At 47.7% G+C, this 19,862-nt stretch overlaps 1 protein-coding gene across 2 annotated transcripts in view; it reads right to left on the bottom strand.

The window, feature by feature from the left end:
* RASA3 (RAS p21 protein activator 3) overlaps positions 1 to 19,862 on the bottom strand; it is a 119,771-nt gene that overhangs the window by 80,187 nt on the left and 19,722 nt on the right. The window contains exon 2 of one of the 2 annotated variants that reach the window (XM_053907271.1): positions 3,580 to 3,659. The exons of the other annotated variant lie outside the window; for it this stretch is intronic. The gene's annotated coding sequence lies outside the window, so the exon portion shown is untranslated. The remainder of the gene's footprint in view (positions 1 to 3,579; positions 3,660 to 19,862) is intronic. 2 annotated transcript variants of the gene reach the window in all.

Genomic DNA, 19,862 nt, shown 5'->3' with positions numbered 1-19,862 from the left:
TATTCACTAGATTGTGCAAATATCCCCACAATCAGTGTGAGAACATTTTCGTGCCCCTGAAATCAACAGCCTCACCCCTTCCGCCTCCCCCAGGCCCTGGCAGCTCACTCTCCATCTCTATGGTTTTGCCTGTTCTGGATGTTCATATAACACGTGATCTTTGGAGTCTGACTTCTTTCAGAAGCATAATGTTCTGGGTTCGGCCACACTGTGGCCTGTGTCAGGACCCTGTACTTTCTCAGGCTGAGTGATACTCCCCCGTATGGATGTACTATTACATATATACCCAGTTCTTCAGTCGACGGACACTTGGGTTGTTTCCAGCTTCGGACTGCTCTGAACCCTGCTGCTGTGGTGACTGTGTACAGGCTTCTGTGTGGACAGGTGCACCCGGGAGTACAGGTGCTGGGTCATGTGGTATCCCCGGGCTCTGGCCTCCGAACTGTTCCCTACGGCGGCTGCCACACTGCATTCCCGCTGGCAGTGGATGAGGGTCCAGTGACACTCACGACTGTCTGTCTTTTCAGTTACACATTGGCTTGGAATCAAAGAGATGCCTGTTCCTCAATTTGTTTTATGATGTAAAATGAGGCGATTGTGGTAACAGGGTTATGAAGACAGTAACATTTTTGGCACAGATTTCTGCACTTCCCACACAATGGCCGGACCATTGCACTCTGGTTTCATGTCCCAGGTGACTGGGCTCCCCAAGCCTTCATCCCAGCATGAGAGATTCTGGGTTTACACCGCCTGTGTCCGAGCACTGACACTGAAAGCACGGGGGGCTGGGCCTGAGAAGCTGGTGTGCGACGACAACCACGCACAACCCAATCCACCCACAAGCCTCTAGGCCGCCGGAGCTTAAGGAAAGATCCAGCTTCTTTCCTAGAGAAAGTGTGAGGTTCCCAAGGCTGGTCTACAACTCTGGCTCAGCCTCAGGGGCCAAGGAGAGAGGCGGAAATACTGTGTGTATAGGTTTCCTTTAAAATAGTTTCTTTATATGTATTTTGTCATTGCTGCTCAGAAGTACCGGTAACACAACTGTGGGAATCCAAGATTAAACACTACAGTCTTTCCACAGCCCCAGGCCCAGCCATAGACCCACCCTCTAGAAATGTCACTGGTTTCTATTTCTTGGCCCTGGAGCAAACATCACCAATTTAAATAACAGCATCACTGATATTTCTTGGTTTATCAATTTAAAATCAACTGTTGACTCCCTGCCATGAAAGGTGAAGAATTTAGGGTCATGCACATCCCCCACTCCTGCCTCCCAATCATTTTACTACGTCAAGTACTCAACACTTCACGCTGCTCTGTACCTCTCACTGTCTCACCTACTCTCTCAGTAAGTTGACTCCAAACATGCTAACTCCACAAGACGCCTGTACATCACGACCATGTGGCTGTGTGTTGTGACCAGACACCACTGCCCCCTCCAGCTCACCCTTCACTTCGTCCCCTCCCGCTCGGCCTGAGAGCCTGCCTTCTCCAGGCTGTGCTCTGGGCCATAAGGAGGACACCCCCCCGGCCCATCCAAGGGCCTTTATCACTTGACAAAGTATGAATTCAGCATCCAGGTCCTCTCACCCTGTTTAAGGCACAATTCCATTTCTAAGAGCTTTTTAAATACATTAAATGGTCCAAATTTCCATTCAAACCTGTAGCCGCTTCCACAAATGACAATTCCTTGATTCATAAAGTAAGACCCTGGCCTGGCAAGGACGACCCCTCCCAGCCTGTGCTGGAAAGAGAGCCAGCCTCTGCAAGACCTAGGGTTTGTTTGTTTGTTTGTTTTCTCCAGAAACAACCAACATAGGATTTCAGGCTGTTCTTTTCTGCCCTGAATACTTTGGTACTTTTCTTTCTTTTTCCCACACCGTTCTCTGTAAGAATCCGGCTTGAACTTGAGAAAGAAAATTTCTTAGATGTTAACAAAAGATTAGAAAAACCATTTTCTTCCTTATAAAATCAGAGCCTGTCACTCATACCTCTAATGCAAAACCCAAAGTTCTGGAAAGACTTTTAAACAGATGATGTTCCTTTGTTCATTCATGTCTGACCCAAAGGGAAACCGCCTGGGTCCTGACAGACCCAGGGTCTGCACCAAGAGCAAGATTTTATGTTATTCTGGGGTAAAGAGACTCAGAGGCCTTTCTGATGAAAGCTTGCCCTTTTCATAAGTAACTTATTATCTCTTCGGTTGGCCATGTCTCAGGCACTTCAAATGCTGCAGTCAGGGTGGTCTCCGACTCTGCTGGGGGGTCCCCAAGTAGTGAAGGCAATTATGACAGGTGAGCACAGGGCCATGTGCTCACAGGACTTCACACATAGGTAACATCCGTGTTAGTAAGTGTCACTGCAACAGTCCTGTGCAACACCTATGAGATGCATGTGTGTGCCACGTGTGGCTCCGTAAGGAAGGAGGCATTGCGGAAACCCTAGCGGTGCTAACATCTGCGTGCAGACGGCAGAGGGACTGCTCCCCCCAACAAACCCATAAAATTCCTTCTTCTTTTCCTTCCTCTCAGCGGCCAGAAGAGAGGCACAGAGAAGACAGACGGTGGCAACCCCCAGGCAGGGGCGGGGGGCTGGAAGAACCCCCCCGAGCAAGGCGCCACGACCACCAAGGCTGGCTGGCTCTGCTCCTCCGAGCCGGACAGAAAGAAACAGGCGATGAGAGCAGAGGTCTGCGGCAATGCAGAGTGTGGGAGACAGTTACCACAAAACAGAACCTGCTGGCCACAGATCTGGTAAGCATTCTGGTATCCAAAATATATAAAGAGTTCCTACAACTCAACAGCTACAAATGACCCAATTTAAAAACAGGCAAACAACCTGAAGGACATTTTCCCCAAGATATCCAAACTGGCACACGGACAGGAAAGGACGCTCAGCATCGTGTGTCCAGGGAAATGCAAGACAGACCAGCAAGGAGAGACCCTCCACCATGAGGGCAGCTGGGATGTCTGTAACACAGGAAAACACCAGGTGTCGGTGAGAAAGTGTGGCACTCCTCCACGGCCACTGGGAGCGTGAGCAGCGCAGCCCTGTGGGAAGCAGGCGGCCAAATGCTCACAAGAACTGAGAACAGAAAGGTGCAGGTGAATGTCCACGGCAGCGCTGTTCACAATACCCCGAAGGTGGGGACAACCCAGACGTGTGCACCTGCCATCCAGGGACCAGCGGACATCATAGGCTGTGCAGGGGCAGGTGGGACGGGCTTGCTGGAGGAATACACACTGCTCCTGTGGGTGATTAAAAAGTCTGAAACTAAAGGTGAGTGGTGGTTGCACGACAGGAGAATGCACTAAATCCCACTGAAGTCTATACTTAAAAAGGGATAGATGGTGATTTTTTTTTTTGAAAGAGAGAGAGCCTGTGTGTGCACAAGCAGGGGAGGGAAGCAGAGGGAGCCCAACACAGGGCTTGATCTCTCAACCCTGGGATGTGACCTGAGCAGAAACCAAGAGTCCAGTCAGAAGCTCAACCAACTGAGCCACCCAGTGGCCCGAAATGGTGAATTTTATGTTATACACATTTTATCACAATTTAAAAAAGAAAAGTAAAGATGCCTACCAGTGTTTTGACAGAGGCCATGGCTGTTCTGTGTGACTGTGGTTATGACACAGGGGCCACATTCCACCCAACATCCTTTTCTGGAGCAAGAAAGGGTATAAATAAATTCTTTTAAATTTTACATTTAATTTAATTTAATTTAAAAAATTTTTTTAATGTTTATTTATTCTTCAGGGAGAGAGAGAGAGAGAGAGAGACAGAGCGTGAGTGGGGGAGGGGCAGAGAGAGAGGGAGACACAGAATCCGAAGCAGGTCCCAGGCTCTGAGCTGTCAGCACAGAGCCCAATGCGGGGCTTGAACTCACAAACCTCGAGATCATGACCTGAGCTGAAGTTGGACGCTCAACCGACCAAGCCACCCAGGCACCACTAATTTCATTTTTATTCGTACATTTTTGTTGGGAGTGAACATACACTTGGTAAACACAACTCAGCGAATTTCACATATGTGCACAGTATGTAATCAGTAGCCAGACCAAGATGTGGAATGGTCCCAGCACTCTAGAATGTTCTTCCAGTCTTCCCAGGTCAATACCCCTCCCAGGAGGGCTTAGCACTCTTCAAAATGTTATAACATTTGTTAGTTTTGCCTGTTCTGAACCTCATAAAAATGGAGCCAGACCTGTTAAAGCACTAGATGTTGCACACTGGATTCGAATTTCATCTTTAAAAAAATTTTTTTAATGTTTATTTATTTTTGAGAGAGAGAGAGAGCACGAACAGGGGAGGGGCAGAGAGAGAGGGAGACACAGAATCCAAAGCAGGCTCCAGGCTCCGAGCTGTCAGCACAGAGCCCCATGCGGGGCTAGAACTCACAGACCATGAGATCATGACCTGAGCTGCAGTCAGATGCCCAACCAACTGAGCCACCCAGGCGCCCCTCACCTCTCATTTTAATTTATAAACTGAAATAATTTTATACAGAGAAGCTTGCCCCTCATCTACCATTTGATAACTCTTTTGTGAAGCTCACACAGAAAGCTGGGATAAATGCTTGATTATTCCACTTATTTACCAGATTTTCAAGTAACAAATTAGTGTCCTGTCGTCCTCGAAAGGTGAATAATTTAGGCTTTTTTGTAATTTTGCAATTATTTTTTATTGACACAATTTACATATAAAATTCAACATTTTAAAATGTACAACTCAGTGCTTTTCAGTAAATTCACAGAGTTGTACAACTATCAACACTAATTCCAAAGGATTTTCATCAACTGCAAGTGAAGCCGCCCTGAGAGCATTCACCCTGTCCTGGCCTCCGCCCCCAGCAACCCACTGTTGGCTCACAGATCTGCCTCATTGGGGTCTTTCGTATAAATGCAATCATGCACATTCGGCCTCTGGCTTCTTTGGCTTGACATCCTGTGTTCAAGGGCTTCCCACTGTGGCCTCAGGACAGTGCTTCAAGGTGTGGGCACAGCTTCATGTGCAAGCACGCACACACACACGTCTACACCTGCACCCCAGAGACTCAGGAGAAACAGCATGAGACAACACTACCCAAACCACATGACCTGGGCACATCAGCCTGCCTCCCTAGGGCTCAGTTTCCCATCTGTAAACTGGGTGGCCAATCATCAGGACAAGCAACACTCCGGTGGCTCAGAAAGTGGTCCCAATCATAGAGGACATGATGCTCTATGTGGAAAACCTGAAAGACTCCACCAAAAACCTGCTAGAACTGATCCACGAATTCAGCAAAGTCACAGGATATAAAATCAATGTACAGAAATCACTTGCATTCCTATGCACCAATAATGAAGCAACGGAAGGAATCGTTCCCATTCACAACTGCACCAAAAACCATACAATAGCTAGGAATAAACCTAACCAAAGAGGTGAAAAATCTATACACTGAAAACTATAGAGAGTTTATGAAAGAAATTAAAGAAGACACAAAAAAATGGAAAAAGATTCCATGCTCCTGGATAGGAAGAACAAGTATTGTTAAAATGTCGATACTCCCCAAAGCAATCTACATGTTCAGTGCAATCCCTATCAAAATAACACCAACATTCTTCACAGAGCTAGAACAGACAATCCTAAAATTGGTATGAAACCACAAAAGACCCTGAATGGCCAAAGAGATCTTGAAAAAGAAAACCAAAGCAGGAGGCATCACAATCCCAGACTTCAAGTTATATTTCAAAGCTGTAATCATCAAGACAGTATGGTACTGGCACAAGAACAGACACTCAGATCAATGGAACAGAATAGAGAACCCAGAAATGGACCCACAAACGTATGGCCAACTAATCTTTGACAAAGCAGGAAAGATGGAATAAAGACAGTCTCTTCAGCAAGTGGTGCTGGGAAAACTGGATGGCGACATGCAGAAGAATGAACCTGGACCACTTTCTTACACCAGACACAAAAATAAACTCAAAATGGATGAAAGACCTGAATGTAAGACAGGAAGCCATCAAAATCCTCAAGGAGAAAGCAGGCAAAAACCTCTTTGACCTCAGCCACAGCAAATTCTTACTCAATACGTCTCCAGAGGCAAGGGAAACAAAAGCAAAAATGAACTATTGGGACCTCATCAAGATAAAAATCTTCTGCACCACGAAGGAAACAATCAGCAAAACTAAAAGGCAACCAAAGGAATGGGAGAAGATATTTGCAAATGACATATCAGGTAAAGGGTTAGTACCCAAAATCTATCAAGAACTTCTCAAACTCAACACCCAAAAACAAATAATCCTGCGAAGAAATGGGCAGAAGACATGAATAGACACTTTTCCAAAGAAGACATCCAGATGGCCAATTGACACATGAAAAAAAAAATGCTCAACATCACTTATAATCGGGGAAATACAAATCAAAACCACCATGAGATACCACCTTACACCTGTCAGAATGGCTAACAACTCAGGCAACAACAGATGTTGGCGAGGATGAGAAGAGAGAGGATCTCTTTTGCATTGTTGGTGGGAATGCAAACTGGTGCAGCCACTCTGGAAAACAGTGTGGAGGTTCCTCAAAAATTAAAAATAGAACTACCCTACGACCCAGCAATTGCACTACTAGGTATTTATCCAAAGAATACAGGGGTACTGATTCAAAGGGGTACATGCACCTCAATGTTTATAGCCATGCTATCAATAATAGCCAAAGTATGGAAAGAGCCCAAATGTCAATCAACGGATGAATGGATAAAGAAGATGTGGTGTATATATATACAATGGAGTATGGAACTAGAGGGTACTATGCTAAGTGAAATAAGTCTGAGAAAGAGAGGTATCATATGATTTCACTCATGTGTGGGATTTGAGAAACTTAACAGAAGACCATAGGGGGAAGGAAGGAAAAATAAGATACAAACAGAGAGGGAGGAAAAGAAACCATAAGAGACTCTTAAATACAGAGGACAAACTGAGGGTTGCTCATGGGGGGGGCAGGGGAGAGGGGAAAATGGGGGACGGGAACTGAAGAGGGCACTTGGGATGAGCACTGGGTGTTGTATGTAAGCGATAAACCATGGGAATCTAGTCCCAAGCCGAGAGCGTACTGTATACACTGTATGCTAACAAACTGGACAATAAATTATTTAAAAAGAAACAAAAAAGAAAGTCGTCCCCAGGAGAGCAGCGGCAGCCACACCGTGTCAGAAGGCAGATTTCAGGGCCACCCAAGGCTGGTGTGTGAGCACAGAACCTGTGTGCTACCAGCCCCAGGGGGGTTCTGGGCTCCCGGGTCACGGTCCTAAGCCCACCTTGCTGCATTTGAGTGACACCCAGCTGTTCTGACACTGTCCCTAGCCGGAGTGCCTCCTCGTTGCCTCAGGAGACCCTCCCTGAACGGACCACCCTCCTCCGTGGCGGTAAAGACCCAGAAGCCTCAGCACCCTCCCTAGGAAGAGCTGTGCTTCCACGGACATCTGTTCCGGCCGGACCACCGTTTCGCCAAACCTCCCCACATGCCTGTTCTGTACTGACAGCAAGTGGCTGACGTGCGTGGGGCACTGTCCTTCCCTCCTCTGCCCTCAAAAGCACCCATTGCCTACCAAACAAAGCACTTCTGCCCGCCGAGCATTCAGAGATCCCCACCAGCTAACACCCATCTGTGTGTGCAGGATGACCTTCAACGACTCACCTCCACGAGTCAAAACGCGGCGCTGGCCCAAGCCCCTGTGTCTCCTCTACCACGGGCCATGCTGACCCACACTCCCAGCATCCACATACGCCCCATCCCTGGAGCCACATGGCAGGATTACCCTGTGCCACTCCCAGGGCGTGCAGGCGCCCCCTCCCACCCCACATGATCGCTGTGTTCTGTGCACGGTCTGCCCCTGCTGAGAGCAAAGGCCAGGCCTCACGGGCCCCACACTCACTTCCCAGAGCCAATCCTCACTCTTGGCAAACACATGCTGAACAAAAGAGCCATCCTTGGAGCTAACCAGGAACCACCCAGAGGTCAAAAGTCCTAGGCCTGCCAAGATGACCTCAGATGCATCACCCATGGAACATTCCGGAAGACAGACTTCTTCATGATAGGCTGGCAAGGAGAGAGGCAGCTGGAAGGCCCATGGGTTGAGGAGGCAGGACCTTCAGAGGGATTTTAAAAATGAAGTAATAAAAGCTTTAAAATTATTTCCAAAAGGCCACAGACTGCTGTGTTAGCTGATTCATGCACAGGAGAAAAGAAAAGGTCTGCCCATCTGCCAACCGCAAGAAAGCAGGAACCCCTGTTGGATTCCAGGCCCACCCGGCACATTTGGGCTGTGTGTCCCCACCTGACTTCACGCCCCAGACTGCAGCACAGGCTGTGGTGACCCCTCCCTCCCGGGGGCCGAAGCAAGTGTCCTTCAAACCCCTGCCCCCAACACCTCGCACGGAAGCCAGGGATCTCTGCTCAGCTGGATTTGTTTAAACTCCAAAGTTATTTTTAATGCTGCCATTGGTCTAATTAGGCAGGAAACACTGGCCAGCGTACAGGCCGGCTGTCCTGGAGGAACCATGGGCCACTAGGAATGAGGCCACGTGGACGCACACAGGATGTCTTGCAAAACTTTGCTGAAATAGTGAAAAAAAGTACCTGGAGACTCTGATTTCATCTCAACATTCAGATCACCCAGCCCCCCTCCCAGTGCTGGACTTCTGTGTGGCCACTTGCCCATCCCCTCGAGCCCAGATACCTTATCTTTAAAATCCAAGGGCTGTTAGGGGCGCCTGGGTGGCTCAGTTGGTTGGATGTCCCACTTCAGCTCAGGTCATGATCTCGCAGTTGGTGAGTTCAAGCCCCGCGTCAGGCTCTGTGCTGACACCTCAGAGCCTGGAGCCTGCCTCGGATTCTGAGTCTCCCCCTCTCTCTCTCTCCCCCGCTCATGCTCTGTCTTTCTGTCTCTCTGTCTCTCTCTCTCAAAAATAAACATTAAAAAGAAAAAGAAAAATCCAAGGACTGTGGAGAGGTCCTCTGCCTGGAGGGAGTGACACGTTGATCACAGGTGTCACAACACCCCCAATACCAGTGACCTCGCAGAGCTCACCAGCCACGGGCACAGCTTTCTGAGCATGACACCCATCTCGAAGCAGAACTGGGATTCAAAACCCACGGGGCTGTTTGGGCTCCTCACCACACCGCGGTGGCATTTTGGTCAGCACGCCACCTCCGCCTTCCTTGCTGCAGATGGCCCTCTGACACACACCAGAGCCTGAGGTGGCCTGTGGCACACAGGCAGTGATTCCAGGGCCCGGTAACACGGGTGTGGTGTTGCTGCAGGAATTTCTCAACAGCGGTCTGCACCGGGCCCACCTGCTAGACGGTGGGGATGGGGGCTTTCCTGCCGAGGAGCCTCACCGGAACAGGGCTGGGCAGACCCTGGTGCTGGCCAGGGCGGGAACCAAGCCCACAGGCAGCGCCCCTCGCCCTGTGCCATGGCGACCTGGGAAGTCTATGGCCCTCAGAGGCCTGACAGTACACTGACGTCTCCTTTCTGGGCTTGAAACTCAGGCCCTCTCTCCCAAGGGAACCGGGCATCACCCTCTCAGGGTCTGGGAGCTGTGGGACAAGCAAAGAGCAAAAGGCCAGGCTGTGGACCTGCTTCACACAGAAGGTGTGTGTTGCTCTGGGTCCCCAAGGAGTAACCAGTCCCAGAACAGGGACTAGAGTCAGAGCCTGTAGCTCCCAGCCCCTCGATGTCCTCATCTGCCAGAGTAAGGCAGCACTGCATCCTCTGCAGACTCGTGAGCCCGACCTAGGGAGTGATTGAGGGGTCTGCTTGCCACCAATGTCTCGGGGGCGTCTGGCAAAGACACGCAGCCCACCACCTCTCTGATGCCATGAGACATGTGCCTGGTTGCCCGCTGGCTGCTGGACTTTGGGTCCAAGCGGATGCTCTCTGAGCAGCACTTCCCATCAGGGTAGCTCTCCCCTGATCAAAGTGCAAGCGTCTAAAAGGCCCCAAGGCACCAAAATGTGCTGCAGAACCCCAGAGGCCCCTGTATCTATTGCAGAGACCACAGTCCTCCAAAGGGGGCTGCAGGCTGGTCACACAGACCTGGGCCCCGGAGAGAGCTCCTGCCACAGCCTGGCCCCCCGCCAGATGCAGCCAAATCTTAGGAAGGGCCTGCAGTGGCCACCAGCAGTCACCCACCACCCGCCGGCAGAGCCACTGCCGCCATCCAAGCCCGGCACTGCTGGGTTGTCATCACCTGAACCTTCAACCGGCAGCAATATCACCCACTAGGGGTGACACCGAGGGCCTTGCCCCCAGCACCACACAGTGGGAGCGGCCACCCTCCTTGGGTCACTGGCCACATGGACGGACGGCTCCAATGTGCTGCGCCCCGCAGAGAACCACAAACCAAAGCCTGTGCTGGCCCCTGGGTTTGCATCCTAATGGCAAGTTTAGAATAGGAAGCAATGGAAAACTTGAAACTTTGGTTTTTCCTTCCTCATTTATCAGTCCGCAAGACTGGCCAGGAGAGACAGATGTACCTTCCTCTTCAGCCTAACACCACGAGGCCCCAGCTGGCACAGAAGCGCAGCCGGGGCGCCGGCGCCCTCTCCCGCCCAACAGCACCAGTCAGCCCTGGCCGGCCCTCCGCTGCCCAAACCCGAGGGCCCCAGACAGAGCCCTCCAGGTGGTCCAGGGCTGGTGGCACGCTACAGACCTTCCCAGCTCACAGGTGAGACCAAGAGGCCCTCACTCCCTCAAGGCAGAACAGCCACCACCCACGGTCTGAAACCTCTGCCCGCAGGGGTTCCTGGCCGTGTCCCCAGTGGGCCACCAACCATGTGCTATCCCTGTGCCTCACACCCTCGTCCCAACACGCCACGGAGGCAGGCTGTGTAGCAAGCGAGGGCCTGGTGTATTTACACAGCAGCTGAGACTCTCAGAGCTTGGAGGCAGGTGCTGGTGAGCTGGCACCTCGACCGCGTCTCTGAACCTCTTTATCCTGGAACTGATGAGCAGCCACGGCTTCGGGACGGTGCCCAGGGCAAGGGGCTGTGGTGGAAAGGGGCTTGGGAGCCCCTCAGCTGAGAGCAGAGCAGCCCCAGCCTCCCAGGCAGGGGCAGGGATGCTCTCCCACTTGTCCCTGAAAAGCCACCATCACATCAAGGGGCCAAGCCTGACAAAGCAGAAGTTCACTTTCCACACTTTCAAGGACCCGCAGCTTGACACTGAGGCGCCCACACATTGTTGCTATGCCATACAAGAGGCCAAGGAAGCTTCTGTCACGCACACACTACTTTTCTGCCTCCCCTTATACCTGGCTGATTTCCATAGTTGCCATAGCTGCTCAATCTTCTAAAATATTTTTTTGAAAGCCATGAATAAATCAATATCTAGATCTCCTGGGAAAATACAACTTTACCCTTAAACAACGAATGCAGTGGTTACAGGTGATGCCCCCTGTGCAGTCACAAATCCACATATAATTTTTGATTCCCCTAAAACTTAACTACTCTTCTCAAACTATTCCAAAAAATAGAAGAAAAAGGAAAACTTCCCAATTCATTCTACGAGACCAGCATTACAAGCCAGATAAAGAGAGAACTATAGGCCAATATCCCTAATGAACATGGATGCAAACTCCTCAACAAAATACTAGCAAACCAAATCCAACATACATTAAAAAAGAATACCATCCACCACGATCAAGTGGGACCTATTCCAGGGAGGCAAGGGTGGTTCCACATCTGCAAATCAATGAAATACATCACATCAACAAGAGAATTGATAAAAACCAGACGATCACCTCAATAGATGCAGAAAAAGCACTTGACAAAATACAACACCCACTGATAATAAAAAAAAAAAAAAACCAAACCCTTGACAAAATAGGTTTAGACAGAACACACCTCAACGTTATAAAGGCCATGTATGAAAAACCCACAGCAAACAACCTCAATGGGGAAAAACTGAGATTTTTCTCCTAAAATCAGGAGCAAGACAATGATATCCACTCTCCCTACTTTTAATTCAACATAGTAACAAAAGTCCTAGCTATAGCAATCAGACAAGAAAAAGAAATAAAAAGGCATCTAAATTGGTAAGGAAGAAGTAAAACTTTTAGTATTTGCAGATGGCATGATACTATTTATAGAAAACCCTAAAGACTCTACTAAAAATCTATTACAACTGATAAATGAATTCAGTAAAGTCACAAAATACAAAATTAATGTACAGAAATCTGCATTCTTTTACAGTAATAATGAAGTAGCAGAAAGAGAAATTAAGACAACAATCCCATTTATAACTGCACCAAAAATAATGAAATACCTAGGAATAAACTTAGTCAAGGAAGTGAAAGAACTACACTCTGAAAACTATGAAACTGTGAAACATTCATGAAAGAAACTGAAGACAACACAAAAAGATGGAAAGACATTCCATGCTCGTGAGTTGGAAGAACCAATACTGTTAAAATGTCCATATTACCCAAAGCAACCTACAGATTTAATGCAATCCCTGTCAGCATTTTCCACAGAATTAGAACAAATGATCCTAAAATTTGTATGGAACCACAAAGACCCTGAGCAGTCAAAGCAATCTTGAGAAAGAAGAACAAAGCTGGAGGTATCACAATCCCAGATGTCAAGAAATACCATAAAGCTATAATAAAACAGTATGGTACTAACACAAAAACAGACTCACAGATCAAGAGAACAGAATAGAATCTAGCAATAAACTTACACTTATATTTTCAATTAATCTATGACAAAGGAGGCAAGAATATGTGATGGGAAAGACAGTCCCTCCAACTAATGGTGTTGGGAAAATTGGACAGCAACATGCATAAGGACAAGGCTGGACCGCCCTCCTCCACCACATACAAAAACAAACTCAAAACAGATTAAAGATCTTGGGCGCCTGGGGGGCTCAGTTGGTTGAGCATCTGACTTTGGCTCAGGTCATAGTCTCACAGTTCGTGAGCTTGAACTGTGAGCTCAGACTCTGTGCTGACAGCTCGGAGCCTGGAGCTGCTTCGGATTCTATGTCTCCCTCTCTCTCTCTCTCTCTCTCTGCCCCTCCCCTGCTCACACTCTGGCGTGCTCTCTCTCTCTCTCTCTCTCTCAAAAAGAGAAAAATAAAAATAAGCATTAAAAAGGTAATAATAATAAATAAAAACAAAGTGGATTAAAGACCTAAATGTGAGACTTGAAACCATAAAAATCCTAAAGGAAAACATAGGCAGTAAGTAACCTCATGAACATTGGCCAGAGCAACATATTTATGGATATGCCTCCTCAGGCAAGAGAAACAGAAGCAAAAATAACTCCACCAAAATAAAAATCTCATGCACAGCAAAGGAAACCACCAACAAAATCAAAAGGCAACCTACTAAATGAGAGAAGATATTTGCAAAGGACATAATCTATAAAGGATTGATATCCAAAATATATAAAGAACTTGTACAACGCAACACCAGAAAAATAATAATCTGATTAAAAATAGGAAGAGGACCTCAACAGACAATTTTCTTTTTTTTTTTTAATTTATCTTTATTTTCTTTTGAGAAACCTTCATGCAAGCAGGAGAGGGGCAGAAGGAGAGGGGGAGAGAGAATCTCACGCAGACTTGGCACTCAGCACGAAGCCCAACATGGGGCTCCATCCCGTGACCCTGAGATCATGACCTGAGCCAAAATCAAGAGTCCGATGCTCAACTGACTAAGCCACCCAGGAGCCCCTGAATGGACATTTTTCCAAAGAAGGCACACAGATGGCCAACACACACATGAAAAGATGCTCAACATCATCATCATCGGGGAAATGCAAATCAAAACCACAATGAGATACCACCTCACACCTGTCAGAATGGCTAAACTCAAAAACACAAGAAACAACAAGTGTTGGGGAGGATGTGGAGAAAGGGGACCCTCATATACTGTTGGTGGGAGTACAAAATGGTGCAGCCACTGTGGAAAACGGTGCGGAGGCTCCTCAAAAAATTAAATATAGAATTAACCATATGATCCAGTAATTCCACGACTGGGTATTTGCCCAAAGAAAATGAAAGTGCTAATTTGAAAAGATATATGCACCCTTATGTTTATTATGGCTTTATTCATATTATGTTATGTTTATTCATATAATATATATTATATTAACATTATTATATTATGCTATTTACATTACTGTTATACATATATATTACTCAACCATAAAAATGAAAGAAATCTTCCCATTTGTGACAACATGGATAGAGCTGGAGGTGCAACGCTAAGTGAAATAAGTCAGAGAAAGACAAGTGGCATACAATTTCACTTATATATGGACTCTTAAAAGCAAACAAACAAACACCAGACTCACAAATACAGAGAACAAACCAGCGGTTGTCAGAGGGGGGGGGGGGGGGTGTGAAACAGACGAAGGGGGTGAGGGGTTATATAAACTTCCAGTTATCAAATAAGTAAGTCAGGGAGATGAAAAGTACAGCACAGAGAACTGTAACAACCCTGTATGGTGACAGATGGTGACCACACTTATGGTGATGAGCCCTGAGCAACCTGTAGGACTACTGAGTCACTATGGTGCACACCTGACACTAACACAGCATTGTGTGCTAATTATACTTCAATTAAATAAAAAAACAACTACTAATAGCCTACTGTTGACCAGGAGCCTTACCAACAACACACAGTTGATTAACACATGGTTTTTAGGTACATGTGTTACACATTGTGTTCTTATAAAGAAGTAGGCCAGAGAAAAGAAAATGTTATTAAGACAACCATAAGGGAAGAGAAAAAATGAGATCATAAGGGAGAGAAAATACATTTATAGTACTGCACTGTATTTATTGGAAAAAATCCACGTGTAAGTGGACCCACAGAGTTCAAAGATACATTGTTTGAGGGTCAATTATAATACATAAAACGAAGATTCGTAAATGATCAATGTTTATTATAGCAATATTTGTGTTGGTAAAAAAACAAGGAAACAATTAAACATTCAACAATGGAGACTGCGACAGATAAAATGCCTTCGACCAGCGCTAGGCCAGGACGCGAGGCTTCAGACAGTGGGTTGGACCCCTGAGGACACAGGCAGGAAGCTCCTGGTGCCCCGAGCAACAGAGCGGCCAGGTGAGGGAGGGGAGGACAAGGAAAGCGAGGCTAGGAGAAGGCCGCACAGCAACCAAAGTGGTTTTTACAAAGAACTTCCAGAAATAAGTAGAAATGTTTGGAGTAAAATTCTCAAAAGATGTATGTAATATAGATGTATACATGTGTGTAGTTAATATCTAATAAACGTATATGTGCCCACAAGGTATCTCCCTAGGAAAAATAAGAATGGAGGAGAAGTACCTGAACAGAAGAACCGAGATGTTACCCAAAGGCTGGCTGTGAAGCCTCTCAGTGGGGGAAGGAGTCTCTTTTTTCTTATTCTTGAAAACCTAGAACTTAGTTTTTTAAAAACATGCATTATGTTTATAATTAAGTAGAAGTGCTTATGAATTTAATAGCCAATAATACCTGTCTTTGATATTAAACACTGACCATGTCAATGTATTATGTGTAACAATAAAGGCAATTTCTGATAAAGTTTAAGTGTAAAATGAAACCTAATTCAGAGCTTTGTGATTAAATGCCCATTTCATTTACCTTAAATCAGAAACTCACCCACAAACCACAGTTAGGCCGGGCCCTTCACAGTGCAGAAAGTGAATTCCTGGTGAATGGTAGACATGCCAGATCTACCTGCTGAGTTAATCACTTAGTTATTTTCTGTTTAACTCCTGAGCCACGTGGGTCCAAATTGTAACACATGCTACAAAATCATCTATCCCATTTCTGGGAATACGGTAGGCACATAATCCACAGTAACTAATAATATGCATCATCCCTTTTAGAAAGCTCTGTGTTTAAAATGAAGAGTTTTAGAGGCGCCTTGGGCTGCTAAGTAAGTTGGCTGTCCGACTTCAGCTCAGATCATGATCTCGTGGTTTGTGGGTTTGAGCCCCATGCCGGGCTCTGTGCAGACAGCTCAGAGCCTGGAGCCTGCTTCAGATTCTGTGTCTCGCTCTCTCTCTGCCTCTCCCCCACTCATTCTCTCCCTCTCTTACTCTCTCAAATATAAATAAACATTTAAAAATTAAAAAAAAATTATTTTTGTTAATGTTTATTCATTTTTGAGAGCAAGACAGAGACACACAGAACACGAGTGGGGGAGGAGCAGAGAGAGAGGGAGACACAGAATCCGAAGCAGGCCCCAGGCTCTGAGCTGTCAGCACAGAGCTTGATGTGGGGCTCGAACTCATGAATGGTGAGATCATGACCTGAGCTGAAGCCGGATTGCTTAACTGACTGAGCCTCCCGGTGCCCCTTAAAAAAATTTATTTTGGGGGGTGCCCCTGGGTGGCTCAGTTGGTTAAACGTCTGAGTTCGGCTCAGGTCATGATCTCACACTCTGTGAGTTCAAGCTCCGCGTCGGGCTCTATGCTGACAGCTCAGAGCCTGGGGCCTGTTTCAGATTCTGTGTCTCCCTCTCTCTCTGACCCTCCCCCGTTCATGCTCTGTCTCTCTCTGTCTCATAAATAAATAAACATTAAAAAACATTTTAAAAACAGATAACTAAAAATTTTAAAATATTAAAAATTTTGGGGGGGGGGCGCCTGGGTGGCTCAATCGGTTGTGTCCAACTTCGGCTCAGGTCATGATCTCACATTTCATGAGTTCAAGCCCCATATTGGGCTCTATGCTGACGGCTCAAGAGCCTGGAGCCTGCTTTGGATTCTGTGTCTCCCTCTCTCTCTGCCCCTAACCCGCTCACACTCTATCTCTCTGTCTCTCTCAAAAAAATTTTTTTTAAAGAGTTTTATAAAGATGGGAGCCTGGGTGGCTCAGTCGGTTGGGTGTCTGGCTCTTGATTTCGGCTTAGGTTATGATCTCACAGTTTATGGGATGGAGCCCTGAGTCTGGCTCTATGCTGAATGTGGAGCCTGCTTGGGATTCTCTCTCTCTCTCTCTCTCTCTCTCTCTCTCTCTCTCTGCCCCTCCCCTCTTCGAGTGCTCTCTCAAAATAAACCAGAGAGTTCTATAAATAGATTGTATTCTTTATCTATCTTTGAACATTTTTAATTACAAAGGAAATACAGATTCATTGTCACCATATGCTACAAAAGCATATATGGACACAGTAAATCATCTTTCCTCCCCTCCAACCCCCCCGCCCCCCACGCTGCTGAGTTGACCATTTGGTTGGAAAGCCTCCAGAGCTATCTCTGGTCTCACAACTGCATAAGGGTTACACGCATGGGAGGAGGTAGTTCTGAACTTGTTCACTAAAACGATAAGCTCTTTCTCTTTGCTGTGCAATAAATACGTTACTACCTGTGGATGTACCTCCATCCTTTTCAGGAATGACACAGTGTTCCACAGGCAGACCGACAGGGATGGGTCCACCCAACTGCTGTCTGGAAACAACCTGCCGCTGCTGCCGGTGGCCCTGCGTGCGCACCCCCACCACGCCTGGGTTCCTGCCTCTAGGATGGGGGCGCAAGCCAAGCACCAGGGGAATGTTGCTGCCGTGCCACTGAAACCAGACACACCTGTGCATGTGGGGCTCCTGGGGTCAGGTCCCAGACGCGCCCTGCAGATCCCGTGGCCCCCTCGTGGTTAGCGTGTCCAGTGTGAGCATGCCGGTTGGCGACAAGCAGGTAGGTCATGAGTGGGCGTCACAGACACTTCCCTCAACTACGTCATTTGTCATTTGCGGTGTCTTGCCATACTCTCATTTTTAGCTCTCATGTAGTCAAATCTGTCATGGTGTCCTCCTGAGCTCCTCCTTTACTGGTCACTTAGAAAGTTCTCCCACCTTCTAGAGGTCATTCACAATAGTCTCCAAGGGGTGCCTGGTATTCTTGTGCTATTTTTTCACATTCTAACCATTAATCCATTCAAATTTACTCTGTGTGGTGTGAGTTAGGATGACATTTTTTTCAAGACAGATGGCTAATTAAGCCAACTCCACTTACTAAACTACACGACCCTTCCTCAGTGAACTAAAATGCCATCTTCATCATAAATTAGGCTCCCGGGCATATTCTGACCTCCTCCTGCGTTCTCTGTGATACTTTTTTGTCTATTAGAAACCTAAGAATATCCTGCTGAACATTTTAAAAACCGACCACACAGCACATGCAGTAAACACCTCCTCCGTTAGTGAGTCCAGCACTTTCGTTAGTCTCCACGTTACAACTGCTCCCAGCCGCCGACTTACATACAAAGCAGGCACCCTGCCCTTTGACCTGAATAATTTTTTTTTTTTCTGGTTTGAAGTCTGGCTTCATCTAATAGAAAACCAACACTGCAATTTCACATTGATTCTTTAGTTCATCACAATTAGGCTTAAGCTGTCTGCTCCGCCCCTTAACATGCATGGTTGCTTGATGAGAGAGGGCTGTCTAGGCAAACCTGGACTCGCCTCACTTCCTCTGCCAGCCTCCTGGAGCTCAGGGCTCTGCTGTCCCTGCCAGGGCCAGCCCACATGCCCCATCTGGAGCCTCTACCCCTGCCAAACTGCCCTCTACTCCCCACTCCTATTTTTAGCTCCTAGAATCTGAGCCTTTGGCTGGCCTGAGCTGTCAATTTTCCATGAATCAAAATAAGTTTAATTCATAGAAAACCCTCAATCTCAATTTCTACCACCAAGACCTACTGCTGGCCCGACCCTGCCAAACACTGAGGAAGAAGGCAGGTCCTGGGTAGCCGGGGTCAGGGGGACCAGGAGGCAGAGAGGAGCAAAGAGGGCAGAGGGCAGGCCTGGCAGGAGGGCGGGACAAAGGCCACGACGAGGTCAGAGGGCAAAGGGCCCAGTCAGGGCAGGTGGATACACAAGGGCAGAGAGACCCAAATGTTTTGCACAACCTGAATTAGACACAGAGGAGGCCAAGAGCTGTGTGTTAAGACAGTAAACGACTGCCTGGAACAGCTAAATCACAGGGAAAGGAGAAGTATCACACACAAGCCCGGGCACTAGCACAGCTCCTGGTGCCCTGTGGGGTTTCAATCACAGATGTGACATCTTGGGCCCTGCCTCTTCGTGCTATCCTTCCACGGGGTTTGCAATCCACCCTCGTAAACTGCTCTGGGAATGTCTACATCTCACGTCCCGGAAAAGTGTGTAAGTCTTCCCACGGAGCAGAGGCCGGGCCACCCCCGACCTGGATGCCTACCACAGCTAGGGAGGGCCCGTCACTCCCCCAGGAGGCTCCCCTCCCACTGAAGGCTGCCCTGGCCCCTCCACTCACATCCCAATCCAGGGTCAGAGGAGACCAGGGTCCTGCAGGGCTCACACTACCACTGCACTTCCCGGAACAGAACCAAGCATGATTTTCCCCAAAACAGAGGTTCACAGGGATGGCCCGCAACTAGCCAAACTGCCCTCCCCCGCTGTCACCTCAGATTGTTGTTGTTGTTGTTTACATTTCCTGAGTTTTTGTTTTGTTTTGTTTCATTCTGTTTCAGGGAAGGAGGAAGAGAGATCCCTGCAAGACCCCTTCCCAGGCTGGGGAGGGGTCAAAATGCCATCATAGTAACATGGGGATAACAGTGCCTGAGAGAGGCCTGCAGAGCAAGCACCCAGCGGTGTTCATTCTGAATCTTTTACTCCCATTCAGCCCTCACACCCAACACAGAGTTTCAGCAATTAATGTGTGAGCAGGGACCAGTCCCCACTGTACAGGCCTCTCGGTGCTCCAGCACAGAGTACACCCGCTGAGAGTACACCCGCCAAGGGTACACCCCCTGACAGTATGCCTGCTGAAAGTACACCTGCTGAGAGTACATACACTGAGGGTACACCCACTGAGGGTACACCGGTGAGAGTATA

Source organism: Panthera pardus, unplaced genomic scaffold (genome assembly GCF_024362965.1).
Source record: "Panthera pardus isolate Hobbes unplaced genomic scaffold, ASM2436296v1 HiC_scaffold_1, whole genome shotgun sequence".
In the NCBI taxonomy this organism is placed as follows: Eukaryota; Metazoa; Chordata; class Mammalia; order Carnivora; family Felidae; genus Panthera; species Panthera pardus.
This window is presented reverse-complemented; position numbering and strand designations above follow the sequence as displayed.